Source organism: Pinus tabuliformis, chromosome 8, assembly GCF_031772625.1.
Source record: "Pinus tabuliformis cultivar Carrire ecotype Pingquan chromosome 8, CPIR1, whole genome shotgun sequence".
NCBI lineage: Eukaryota > Viridiplantae > Streptophyta > Pinopsida > Pinales > Pinaceae > Pinus > Pinus tabuliformis.
Window position 1 is genome coordinate 126,017,223 of NC_142294.1, and position 15,247 is coordinate 126,032,469.

The following is a 15,247-nucleotide window of genomic DNA, read 5'->3' on the forward strand; positions in this document are numbered from 1 at the left end:
CAAAAATATGCAATGGTTTCAAAAAGTCCCTTACGAAGGCTGAGGCCTTCTCATTTATACACCACGAGGGCCCTAGTAGGCCTCCTAAATCTGGGGGACTTGGTTGTCCAACTGTTAGTAGACAATCCCTTTTCCAAAATCTGCTTGGCTGCGTTCAAGATCCGGTTTTGGTGGCCTGTGAGCTCGGAGTTTGGGGGTGAAGATCCCAAGGAAGGGCTATTTAATGTCATAGACAACCCCCCTATGAATCCTCACCTCAAGCTTGGCTGTCTTCTAGCCCATGATTGCTCGGTTTTGCTCCAACATGTGTCAGAAAACCTGAAATTAGCATGTGTTAGCCACCTAGGAAGAGTGACCACCCCTATTCGTACAAATGACATAAACATACTAAAAAATAATTCATAAGCTTATGAAAAATGGAGGATTGGACAAGGACTGAACAAGGATAATTAGGCAAAATGAGCCCAATAAGTTACCCAATTTGGGGCTCATCACTACCATGCAAACACTCTTTGCCTTTGTGGCTCAAAATGGTTGGAAAGTCTATCAAATGGATGTAAAAAATGCTTTCTTGAATGTTTTTATGTCCCAGCCAGAAGGATTTTTTGTGAAGGGTCAAGAATATAAAGTATGCAAGCTTGTAAAATCCTCGTATGGCCTCAAGAAAGCACTGTGAGCCTAGTATGAGAAGTTAATAGAGCATCTTCTGAAACTCAACTTCAAACATTATGATCTTGATGATGCAACTTTGTTTGTCAATAAAGTTGGAAAAACAATTGTATATATTTTGGTGTATGTAGATGATCGTTTGATGACAGGGAATAATGAGAGCTATATTGCATCCATAAAGAAGGAATTGGGGAAAGTTTTTCAAATGACATACTTAGGGTACGTTCACTACTATCTTGATATTGAAGCAAGTCAACATCCAAAGTTTATATTCCTCTCTTAGAAGAAGTAGATTGGAGATCTGTTGAACAAGTTTGGCTTGGATGAGTGCAATCCTTTGACTACTCAAATGGAACAAAACTTAAAGCTCACATCCACTGAAGGAAAATAATTTGAGGATGCAACAAAGTATAGATATCTTGTAGGAAGTCTCAACTACTTGACTACTACTAGGCCAGACATTTCATTTGTTGTTGGAATCATCTCCAGGTTTATGCAAAAACCTTGTGAGGGACATTAGTCTGATGCGAACAGAGTTCTAAAGTACTTGAAGGGAACTTAAGACTTTGGACTTAAGTATACACATGTGGGTGACTTCAACTTGATTGGATACTCTGATTCAGACTTCAATGGAGATAAAGAAACTGGGGTATCTACTTTAGGTTATGCTATGAGTCTTGGATCAGGATCTGTCTCTTGGAGGTCACGCAAACAATCTGTTCCAACAGTTTCCACAACAGAGGAAAAATATGTAGCAGCGGCTGAAGAAACAAAGGAAACTATGTGGCTCAAGAAAATCATAGATGATTTATAGGTGAAACAAGTGCATTCAAATACACTCATGATTGACAACAGTTCTGCAATAAAGTTGGCCAAGAACCCAAAGTTACATGATCAAACGAAACAAATCAAGACAAAACACCATATGATTAAACATCATGTTGAGGCCAAGGCAAACCATCTACGCCATTGTTCCACAAATTAGCAGAATGCTGACATCTTCACCAAAGCGCTTGGAAGAGAAAAGTTCAAAAGCTTGAGAACGATGCTTAGACTCACCAACGTCCCTTAAGATTAATGGGGTGAATGTTGACACCTAATCATTAGGATTGGGTGAATATGTGTAAATAGAAAATAAGGAGAGCTGGAATATGAGGAGACACTGGGAGATGAAGCCCAAGAGTCTCTCCCTCCATGTATATATCTATGATCAACCTTAATGCAAAAACACAATTCAAGTTGAGGAGTTACCCCCTGGCCTGATAGCCTTGTACAATCTATGATACCATGCACTGGGGCGTTGAATGTAAACATCACCGGTGCCAGAAAAGTATACCTCCTCGGTGCTTATGTCTTCCAAACATACCTTGGGAATCACTTTTTAGGAAGGGCACTAGGACAAGAAAACAAATCTTGCATCCCCAATGCTTTTATCTTCTCTAACACACCGGGAAGTTATGCGTAACAATGCACCAGTGCTGATGAGTTGTATTAACAACAATGGTTCTTAAAAATTATAATGCCTTGACGCTTATGTATTTGAAAACTCCTTAGTGCTATACTTTTCACAAAAGGCACCAGGCAAGCAAAAAGAATATTGTTGTACTGGCGCTCTTATGTAATTTAACACATCGATACATTAAAGGTATCAATGCACTGATGTGTTGAAGGTGAATCACACTAGTACATGAAATGTATATCTTCCCGTTGCATATTTATTTTACAAATACACCAAGATACCATTTTTTATTATTGTAAATATGGTTGTTGAAAAACTCGTATTCAGAGCGGTGTGCATTAATATACGATGTCTCAGTATTCATTTTCTCTTTTTTAGAAACATTGATGTGTGAGAGTGCAATTATTGTTATTTTTTAATTCCGTTGTTCATAAAAAAATCAACATATATCTTATAACAATATTCATATAAATTAAATTTTGAATAGTTCATTTGTATATTATGTTTGGATTAATTTGTTATATCATCATATTTTGCATCTCCTCATTATAATATTTAATCATCCATATATTTAATCGGTAGTGTAACATTTCACAGTGACATTGGACAACACAATAGAATAAATTAAAACACATTTTATTATATATGAATAAGAGGCTATTTGTCATGCAAAATGGGATAGTTATTGGTAACCAACCCCTTGTCTTTCAATTGGGACACTATGTCCATTACATTAAACAAAATTTCTCATTTTCATATAACATTATTTCAAAAAATACAATAACTTGCATTGATATCTAAATAGATCATCATTCTTTTTTGGAAAGTCTATTGTCAATGCTCAAGCTACTTTCATGACTTGGGTTATTTGGATGAATGTTTTTTTTATTGCATCGATTATTTTTGTCTCCTTCAAGTTCCATCTACAAACATAAAAATAAAGTGTAATGAGTGCATCTACATTGGTGAGAATAATCAAAATTGAAATAAATAATATACATCAATGTAAATAAAAAAACAATGTACCATAGCAAGAAGTGAGTCCTAAATTATACATACTATTTCAAAACCAAATCTCATGCCTTCTTTCAACAACTCTTATGTTGGCGTAGTTCCATACTTTATTTCCTAAAAGTTTTATACCTCATAATAAATCATAGATTTAATATAAAGGATTTTTTTGTTTTATTAATTATAAACGCAGAGAAGTAAAACAACATAGATACTTACAAATTCCACAATTAATTTTTGATATACCAACATATATTCACAACCCATATTTAACCCAATGTCAATCAATTATTTTGATGGCTCTTCTTTGTATGTTAGCACCTATTTGAAGACATTCAATGATGTTTGTTGTAAAACAAATTAAAATATACAAAAACGAAATCTTAAGTTGTTATAAGGAAATATTAACAATTACTCACAAACATTTATATCTACCATTTTCTTCCTTTTCGTCCTATTTTATGTGTTGAATGAGTTACATTTTGTTTTCTTTTTTGCAAGAAAATGTTTGAAATTAATATTTAATGCTAAATTATTTGTTTATATGTACCTAATGGAAAAAATCAATGATTACATACATTTGAAGCACATTGCTATTGATGGCTCCTCCTGTGATGTAATTATGTCCATTTCTTTGACCAGCCCCTTGTGCACTTTTTTGGACATTCTTACTGGCATGTTTCAGATATCAACTCATTGATCCTTTGGGATTTTGATAATCTTTGTGAAAAAGTAATAAGCTATTTTTATATTCATATATGAAAACTAAATATAAAAATTTGATATTAATAAATGAATGCTTTGTAGTAATATATACATACAATTCTAGAAAAACATTTTAATTTGGAATATTACTTTTTGAATGATTCTTTTCTATTGTTCTATGTTTTTGTTATTGCAATTCTGATAGGTCTCAATGATCATTGCTCTAGAAACACTTCCTGTAGTTTAAATATAACTTGGTTCTTAGAATCATTGGATTGATTTCTGTATTGTAAGTGGAAAGTATGTTTATATGTTTGTTCCACTATATCCCTCATAGCTTTGCAAAATCCCCCCCACCCCCCCGTTTCCTTAACCTCTAGCACCACTTCATATGAGCTAAGGACCAATTCACCGTGATTTACATGTTCTATAATATTTTTTTTCTTAGAATGACGTTAATTTACTACATTCATTTCCTTTGTTGTTGGTATCTATAAAACATTAAAAATATGTGAATTAATAGATTATTTGAAACATGTTATCTAATATTCTTAAGTATATTATTAATGAGAAAAAAAAACTTATATTGAATAGTATTTTTTCATTCACCTGATTCATCTTTTTGCAATTTTTCTATCGTCTTTTTACGCTCTTTTACACTTAGATCAGAGAGAATTTTATCAAGCTTCCTCATTTTGTGGCTCTGCATGACACACACTACCCAATACATATTAGTTAAACTTACATATTGTTCAAACATATTAATTTTGTAAAACATTTACAAAAAACTTTCCTTTTCTACTTTTATGGATGTGCTATCATTATGTCGATTAATATTTTTGTTACTTGGCAACTTCTTAGACATTTTTTTATCAGTATACATCGTGTAACATTTAATACAGAAGCCATTCAATATATTTTATAAATAAATGACATAAATTTCAACCAAAAAGAGGTTTGGTAACCGGTGCGCTTATGTGCATAAAAGCACTAGTGCGTTTAATTTAGTAAATGCACCAAGACATTTAATTGTTGAGCATCGACAATGATTTCTTTTTTTAAATAACTTTAAATTATGATGGTGCAATATATAAGATAAAAGCATCACCATCATAGTAAAAAATGAAAACATAAAAAATTAAACACAAGTTTTTCAGACTTAATGGTGCTATTTGACAAAGGTGTACCAGTGTGTTATATTACACAGGGCACACCAATAAACATAAGTCATTTTTTAAAAGAATGGACAGGGTTGACACGGTTTGGATCTAATTCAATAAGTGGTCCCCTTGCTTTACATGTCAAACACCTTATATATAGTAACACAAACCCATTAAATCTAAAATGCCTAAAATGAAAATCCCTAATTGTGAAGTGATAGAGGGTGTTAAACCCTAAGATCAAATTTTGTAGTTACATAAGCAAGAAGAAGCAAGGGCTTAAGATAAGTATTGATTTTTTTTTCTAAATTTTTATTAAATCTAAATAGGAAGAGAGATTGTAAAAAATTTTATTAGTAAAATCAATAGTAAATTTTTTACTATGCAGGGTTTTGAGTGAATCACCATACCTTTCAAATTTTTATCGTCTAAATAGTTCTATTGTTCCAAAGTATTATGCTTCTCCATAGTGCTCCCACTATGTCTCTCTTGCAAATCTCTCCCTTGAAGTTTTGGGAAAAATAATGAAATAGTGAATAACTTCTTACTATTTTCAAGACTTTATCAAATTTGATTTAGAAAAATAAATTACCGCTCATTTTTCAATTTGAAAAAAAAAAATAACGCCCTTTTTTTCTAGTTTTTTTGGAACATCGGTGTGTTTCATATTAAAAAGCACTGGTGTGTTTAATAGTACCATACATCATTTTCAATTGGTAAGATATTAAATTTAAATTTAAATTGTTAAGAGTTGTTATAAATAATAATTTTATATTGCATGAAACTCTGATAACTTTACTAATAAATTAAATTTTATTAAAATAGAATTTTTTAATTTATATAAAATCTAAATTAATTATAAAAGAAACTGACTTAAGTTTTTAAATATAACAATAGATTGAATTTTATAAATAAAAATTAAAAGACTATTTTTATATTTTTAAAATAAATATTATTGATTGCATTTTATTATTTATTAATTTAAACATTAGAAATTAAATGAAAAAAAATCATATTTAAAAATACATATTAATTTAAAATTATATTTTAAACAATAATTATAATTAATAAATATATTTTTTAATGATGTTTAATTCATAATTAATATTAATAAATAAATTTTAATTTATTAAATTTATTAAATCAAATTAATTATTATGTTATTTTTATAATCCAATATTTTATGAACAATATTTTTCAATTATAGTTCATTTTATAGACCAAACAGTTATATATTTTAATTTTATTATAAATATTTTGAAATTTTCATTTAATGATCACATGTTGCATTATACGTTTTGAAAATTTATTGCAAAGATTAATTAGATATTGTCTAACTCTTGTGTTATAAGAATATGCCACAACTTTATGATTTCTACGTTTGACTATGACTAGAAAGGCAGTTTTGTTTAGAGGTTTGTACAATTTAATTGTTTGTGAAATTGATTTTGTTTTCTAGTGATTATATTTTAGACATTTTTTTTTTTTGCTAAGCAGGGACTATGCTTCTTATAGTCCTTATTTGAATAAGAATTTAATTAGAATGAATATGATAAGAATTTAATTAGAATGAATATGTATGAACTATCTATGCATAGAAAAATATTTATGGTAATTTTACAGTCATAGTTTCAACCATATTAAACTTTGTAATTTATAAAAATATATTTGCATTTTTTATTTAACGTAAGTCGTTTTGCATGTAATTTCATATGTAAAATTTTTCTATGAGTTCAGTAATACACAATCTATAATAAATATCATTTCATGAAAATAAAAATCATAATGATAATCATCTAACAAACATAAACATCATCTAAAATACACATTCAAATTCACTAACATCATCTAATTATATACATCTCTAGCACATATAAACGTCATTAGCTAGCACACAAATCTAATAATCTAACAAGGCACCATCATTGTGATCACATCTAGCAAAACACAAGCATCGTCTAACATCATCACTACACACATCCTCAAATATACATCTCATATTGTCAAATAATTACTATAACATACACATCTATCCACAAGCACATTAAATGAACATATCTAACATGAACTAACAATATACACATCAACACAAACATATAAGTTAAGTACATCACCATGAATAGAAAAAATGCACCATATATATAAACAAGTCAAATAATTGCATCAAGTCAAATAACTGCTATAAAATATCACCATGAATAGTATAAGTGGCAGCCTAGTATGTAGCAGAAGAGGATGGGTGGTTAACTTCTTGATCATGAGTCGAACTATGAAGTGGAGGAGGATGTGGCTGGTTTACTCTCTAAGGAGAGACATGAGGTAGTGGGTGATCATGAGGTGAATGAGGAGGGCGAGGTGGTCGAGTACTACTAGAAGGATTACCAACACCCTGATCATCATTTGATGGGTTTGTAGTACGCCTAGGTTGAGACTGTGTATATGATGAATGGGCGCCATCCCTAGGAGGCGGAGTACTACAAAAAGGATCACCACCCTTATCATCATGATCTGATGGGGTAGTACTGCGTGAATAATCTATAGTTGTTGCATGGTAGCAATCCCTCCTCAATTCCAGTATAAACTTACTAGCTCTGATGAGATGACACATAAGACCCATCATATCACGCGACAAGTCCGTTTGGGGCTCCATGAGCCTAGGATCTACCCTGATGTCTTAAGCCATCACAGGGCAAACTCTTGCCTCAACTAAAAGCCTAGATATTTGGTCACCCAACTCCATCTTGAATCCAATATCAGGCCTACAACATGGATGCATGCCGCGTGTATCTAATCAAGACGCCCCTCACCCTCTTTGGGCTTGACCATCTCTGCATCTCCATCTGGTGGGGAGGAGGCATGTCCCCAATGAATGTACCGATGTTTACAAAATATATAGTACCCAACAATAATTAAACAATTTCATTGAACATTTTAATAAAATAAGCTAAACAATGTAATAAATTTTATTCTAATTAATTAAAACAATAAAATGAAACTAGATTAATTTAAAAAAACACTAATATTACCTTTATCATCATCCGACTTATCCTATGTGAAGTGGATGTTGGTGCACTTTCATCAATCCATCCTTTCATAAGTATAGGACACAATGACAAACAATTGGTTAGCCACACTGCCCACTAGTCGTAGTGTGTCAATGGAAATCCTAGTCGAATACTCTCGCTAACCCCTCTTGGGCATCATCTCACCTTGCATGTACATCTGCACCTTAGTCATTGGCCTAGGAGGGGGACTGTCAAAAGTAGGCCTTGTCTCCAGAAACCTCTCAAAAAATATGCAAAACAACTCTGAAGAAAAAGGGAGATTCGCCCTCCCATGTATCATAGCATGAAATCTATCTAAATCTATACAAAATCTCCACACAAAATGGCAGACCATCTGATACATCGTGGCCTCTGCATAAATAATACGCATAAAAAAAAAGAGGGCAACTAATGCGCTTCCCATCACTAATATATTGTGCAATGGTAGTCACTAATAGTGAGAGGCACATAAACTCCTTTGTACAAAAAGAAGTGATCTGTAGCTATCCAACAAACACCTAAAAATATGCTGGAGAAATTACATGATCCCCAACATATCTCTAAGAGTAGAAAAGATGAATCTCTTTTGAAACACCATGGGGGACTTCAGGGAACTACGAAAAATCCTCCCATCTCCTAGATAGGCCAGTGATAAAATAAATGTCCTCCTTAGTGGGATGAAACCACATGTTAGGACCGACATGGAAATCTTGTCGGTGGAAACCCCACCGACAAATCAGTTGTGCCAACAACCTAGAGATCCCTTTTAAGGATGTATTCTCCTCATAATACTTAAGGAGGCTTTCATTCCTCAAGAGGATTTTAGTCATTGCGGTAATATGGTGAGGGTACAAATCCCTCTCCTTCTCTCGTGCCTCCCACCATCGTATCATATTCTATTGGTCAACTCTCTGCTCTTGTTTTTGTTGCCCCTCTCTCCTTTGATGTCTGTGTATGACATATAAAATACACCAGCCTCATACATAAAAAATAATTTTTTTTATTAAATGAAAAATGTATTTATAAATATGGATATATAATTTTCAATTTGAAAAAAAAATTCAACCTCGGTGCTCTGAAAAAATAGGAATGCACCAAAAACAATGTGCCAAAAAATAGTAATTGTCAGACCAGGAGGTAACTCCTCAAATGAAATTGTGTTATTCATTTAGGTTGTTCATTATTATATACAAGAGGGAGTGACTCTTCAGTTCATCTCCCGATGAATCTCCATTTCCTCTATTATTTATTTACACTAATTACATTTGTTCACCTAATCCCTATGATTAGGTATCAACATTCCCCCCCTTGATTTGAAGGGATGTTGGTGAGTCCAAGCATCATTCTAAATCTTTCAAGCCTTTCTCTTCCAAGCGCTTTGGTGAAGATATCTGCAATATGCTCATTAGTGGAACAATGGTGAAGATGGATTGTTTTGGCCTCAACATGATGTCAAATCAGATGATATTTTGTATTGATGTGCTTTGTTCGATCATGGAACTTTGGGTTCTTGGCCAAATTTATTGCCGAGATATTTTCAATCATGAGTGGAGTCGATTGTACTTGTTTTACCTGCAAATCTTCCAAAATTTTCCTGAGCCACACAATTTCTTTTGTTGCCTTAGCTATTGCCACATATTCTGCCTCTGTTGTGGAATCTGTTGGAACTGATTATTTGTGTGATCTCCGGGAGACAGCTCTTGATCCAAGACTCATAGCATAACCCGACGTAGATACGCCAGTTTCTTTGTCTCCATCGAAGTCTGAATTAGAGTATCCAATCAAGCTGAAGTCACCCACCTGTGTATACTTGATTCCAAAGTCTTGAGTTCCCTTCAAGTACTTTAGAACTCTTTTTACAACAGACCAATGTCCCTCACAAGGCTTTTGCATAAACCTAGAGAGGATTCCAACAACAAACAAAATGTCTAGTTTGGTAGTAGTTAGGTAGTTGAGACTTCCTACAAGCTATCTATACTTTGTTGCATCCTCAAAAAATTTTCTTCAATGGATGTGAGCTTTAAGTTTTGTTCCATTGTAGTAGTTAGAGGATTGCATTCAGTCATGCCAAACCTGTTCAACAGATCTCCAATGTACCTCTTTTGAGAAAGGAATATGGACTTTGGATGTTGAGTTGCTACAATACCAAGATAGTAATGAACATAGCCCAAATCAGTGATTTCAAAATCTTTCCTCAATTTCTTCTTTATGGATGCAATGTAGCTCTAATTATTATTCCTTGTCATCAAAATATCATCTACATATACGACAAGGTATACAATTGTTTTTCCAACTTTCTTGACAAACAAAGTTTCATCATCAAGATCATAATGCTTGAAATTGAGTTTCAGAAGATGCTCAGTTAGTTTTTCATACCAGGCTCGCGGTGCTTGTTTGAGGCCATACAAGGATTTCACAATTTTTTGTACTTTATGTTCATGTCCTTTTACAACAAATCCTTTAGGTTGGGACATAAAAAAATTCTCTTTTATATCTCTATTCAAGAAATCAGTTTTTACATCCATTTGATGGAATTTCCAACCGTTCTGAGCTATTAGGGAAAAGAGTGTCAGGATGGTAGCCCATTTTACTATGGGGGCAAAAGTCTCCTCACAATCGACCCTTTCCTTCTGTGCAAAACCTTTTGCCACAAACCTGGCTTTGTGCTTGTCAAGTGAACCATAAACTTTATACTTGTTCTTGTAGACCCACTTGCAACCAATTGGTTTGGTTCCCAATGGAGGATCAATCAGCTTCCAAGTGCCATTCTTTATCAAGGCATCATACTCCTTTTGCATTGCTTCTTTCCATTCATCATGAGAAGCAGCTTCTTTGAAGGAAGTTGATTCAAAATCTATAGACAAATTCAATTCATAATCACAAGAAACATCCATATCAACAAGTGAATCAAAGTCATCTACATCACCTCCATTTTGCCAGGTTGAATTTCTAGTTCCTGTCTTTCCAACCTCATCAGGATGAACACTTTCAAGTGTCTTTGTCAGCCACTTTGGGGGACCTTTCTGAGATGGTCCAGGCTGCTCCATTGATTGAGTTGGGACTAAATCAAGATTGAGTCTCCCAATTCTGTCAATCACATCACTCAAAGTATCATTCATTGTTGGAGAATCATACGGGGAAGAGAGTGCTTCAGAACAAGATTCCACGGGTTGATCTAGTATAGGAACCCCCCCTTCAAGATGTGGAATCTGATTATCAAATTCTTGAAATGATTTTGTATTTGCGAATCTATCCAAGTGATCAAGTTGCTGCTCAATAACATTGTCAGTTTTGGATGATTCAAGAAAGATTACATATCTACATACAACAAAATTTTTATTGACTTCATCATAGAGACGGTATGCTTTGGGGTGTTTGAATACCCCAGGAAGATACACTTATGACATCTTGCACCAAGTTTGTTTCTATGTACCTTTGGTATCAAGGCATAACATGTGGAACCAAAGACCTTGAGATGCTTTACCGAAGGAATGTACCTATACCACATTTCATAAGGAGTCTTGTTTCTAATAGCATTAGATGCACATATATTCTTTACATATACAACACATAGAACTGCATCAGCCCAAAACATCAATTTTACATTTTTGAAAAACATCATGGAGCGCACCATATTTAAGATTATCATATTCATTCTTTCAGCTACTCCATTCTGTTGGGGATTATAGGGCACAGTTGTTTGATGTTTGATCCCATGTTGGTGAATATAATTTTCAAATTCATTTGAAATGTATTCTTTTCCATTATTAGTGCGAATAGAGCCAATATGAGATTGTGCATCATTTTCAATGCATGTATGAAAGTTCTTGAATGTTTGAAAAGCATCAGATTTGTTCTTCAATAAATAAACCCAACACATTATGGTGTAGTCATCAATAAATTTCATCATATATTTATTTCCATTTGCAGAAGGAATAGGCATTGGACCACATAAATCTGAATGAATGAGTTCAAGTTTTCTATGTGCTCTGGAATGTGAATCATGAAAATATTGTTTGCTATGCTTTCCTAGATTGCAAGCATCACATTCCTTAAGTTTCCTAGGAATTGTAGGCAAACCAGCAACACCATTTTTCTTCAACAAGCGGAGGTTGTCATAGTTTAAGTGTCCAAATCTAGCATGCCATAATAAACTTGATGGAAATTTACCTTCTTCATAATGAGAATTGTATGAGAAATTTTGTGCACGAGTAGAGGTACCCTGCAGCTTGAGAAGCCTTTCTTCTTATATCCCTATCCTGACAAGTGAGTGGTCTGATGCTTTTCTCACCTCAAGCTTTCCATCAAACATATGAATGGAGTGTCCTTGCTGGTGGATGTGGAGCAAGGAAAACAAGTTTCTCCTCAGCTGTGGGAGATATAAAACATGATGTAGAAGAAAGTTTGGAAGACCAGGCAATTTAAGCCTGATTGTGCCAAGCCCTGATGGCTTGAGTTTTGATTTGTCTACAAAGTATACTGCTCCATCAACATTGTCAGTAAATTCTTCAAAAAAATATCTTCTAAAAGTCATGTGGCAAGTTGCTCCTGAATCAAGCAACCAATCATTTTTCCAAGAAGCAAGTGAAGCATTAAATAAGTCTTCATTTACTCCAATATTATAGTGTGCCACAACATACTGAGTAGATTCAGGTGCTTTACCTTTCTCTTTGTCATTAGTTTTACCTTTGGGTTGGTTTCTTTCCTGCTCAATTTTTTCCCAAGGCAACTTGCATGTGGATGCATCATGTGATCCATCTCTTTTGCAGCATATGCAGTGCAAATCTGAATTTTCTCCTTGAGAGTGTCTACCCCCGCTACCTCTGAAATTTCTTCCTCTTCCTCTGGAAGAATCTTGAGCAAGATTCTTCTCTCTATGTGCAAGGAACACAACCTCTTCAGAAGACTGAGGAGTTGTCTTCTTCCCAAAATCTTTCTCTCTTTCAACAAATTTTTTCACAAGGGAGTCAAAGGTAATATCTTTGAGGTTTCCATTTGCTTGCAATGACTCAAGATAATTTGAGTAAGTGGGATAAAGTGCCTTGATAAAAGCTATCAGATGAATGTCCAATTCAACATTAGTGACTTTGATATTATGCATAATAGATTTTACTTCTAATGCAAGAGCAAGAAGATCATCATTTTGTAATTCAAGGGTGAACAATTTAATCATGAGTTGAACAACTTCAAGTGCACAGTGTGAGTCATAGAGTTCCTTCAGTTTTTGTAAGGCTTTGAAAGCATTTGAAAATGGCGAAATATGGTGACTCACCTCTTCATTCAATGCATAAGCCTTGCTGTTCTTATTTTTCCAAATGGTGAATTCCTTGTCTAAGGTAGGTTGTTTTGGCTCTTTGTCTCCGTCTCCAACACACACTCCTTTCCACAGCTCATTAAAAATGAGAGCGTGTTTGGTTTTTTGAGACCACTCAGGATAATTTTCCTTCCCATTGAGGACCACTCACACAATAGATATTAATGAGTGCATTTAAAATATATATATATATATATACTTTTGTTGCCAATACGCTGTAATAAATTTCACTTCTACTTGTAAAAAAAACTACAATTTTAATTTATATAACAGAGGTATGGGCATGCTCACAAAACTCAATAAGTGGTACATAATAGTACCCATTCCACACAGTAATATATAAAACATGCCTGCGTTATATCCAAAACACCTGTATTAAAAAAATGTGGAGAGAGCATAGACACCGTATATGATAATGCGTATACTTGGCAGATTCCCTAGCAAACCACAAAATCATCAACAAACTTCTAGATGAGCGTACTGACCAAATCTTTCAGCGCTACATTATTACGCTATATGGAAGGCTATTACATTGTTTCTTGCATAGACATCATCATAATAGTAGCAAGGGATGTCGTCGTTCTAATTGGTGGACCTTCATGGGAAGTGTTTCTAGGAAAAAGAGATAACCTAACTGTCAGCCTTGAGGATTTGAACGAGATAATTCCCAGTCCTCGAGCCAACACCACAGCTCTCATCCAACTATTCAAATGCTTCAGCCTCTCTATCAAATATTTGGTGGCTCTCTCGGGCTCTCACACGATTGGGAAAGCACGGTGCTTTTCCATAGTCCACAGGCTTTATAACCAGAGTGGGACAGGCCAGGCCGACCCTACCATGGAGTTGACATACAAGGAGCAGTTGTATATATTGAAGCAGTTGTATGTATGAGGGAGCAGCATAATATGCAGCGTGGAGATGGCAAGGGAGGGAGGGAGTGCTTAATGGAGCAGCGCATGTAACTGTTGGCTGCTATGAAGAGTCAAGAATTGAAATGCATACGACAGTGCACTATTCAGGCCTCTGGAGCATGACAAAGGTGTCAATTCTGCAAAATAGGCAGAAATATGCTATGAGGGAGTTATAAGGGCAAACTATGATGCCAAAGATAGAGCTGGCTCTGTTACCATGTCAGACCAGGAGGTAACTCCTCAAATGAAATTGTGTTATTCATTTAGGTTGTTCATTATTATATACAAGAGGGAGTGATTGTTCAGTTCATCTCCTGATGACTCTCCATTTCCTCTATTATTTATTTACACTAATCACAATTGTTCACCCAATCCCTATGATTAGGTGTCAACGGTAATGTACTAAATATGGTGCGTACATTGACTTGAAAAAATTCTTTCAGTTCGCATACATACATGCCATTAGTTATTTTTATTTTTCAATATGGTTTGTTGACATAACATTATGCACTAATGTGTTAATTTTACATTAATGCACCGCACAGAAAATTCAGTTAACGAGCACATCAAGCTATATTTTTTAAATATTGAGCAGTGCATTTAGAAAAAATAAACACACCGGGAAGTTACTTTTACTAGACGCACCCCAACAAAAATTATAATTTTTAAAGTGGTGCATCGTGGAATTTAACAACCCAGTGTGTTTCCATTTACCAAACGCACCTGATGAGCCCCAGTATTGTAGCAAGGATGTTGCAACTAATAGGGTGACCAACTTTACTTTTTCAACCTAGGGTTCATACAAACTTGGAGGTGACAGTGCTATATGCACAATAGATGCAACAGTCTACTCTTGTCACTTCTCAACTGGGGCGATAGACTACTAGGGTCTTTTAAACCAGTCTTCTATTGACTAGAAGGAAGTTGACTACTTGTTATCACCCCAAGAAACTCTCCTAGGTTGTATATCAGAG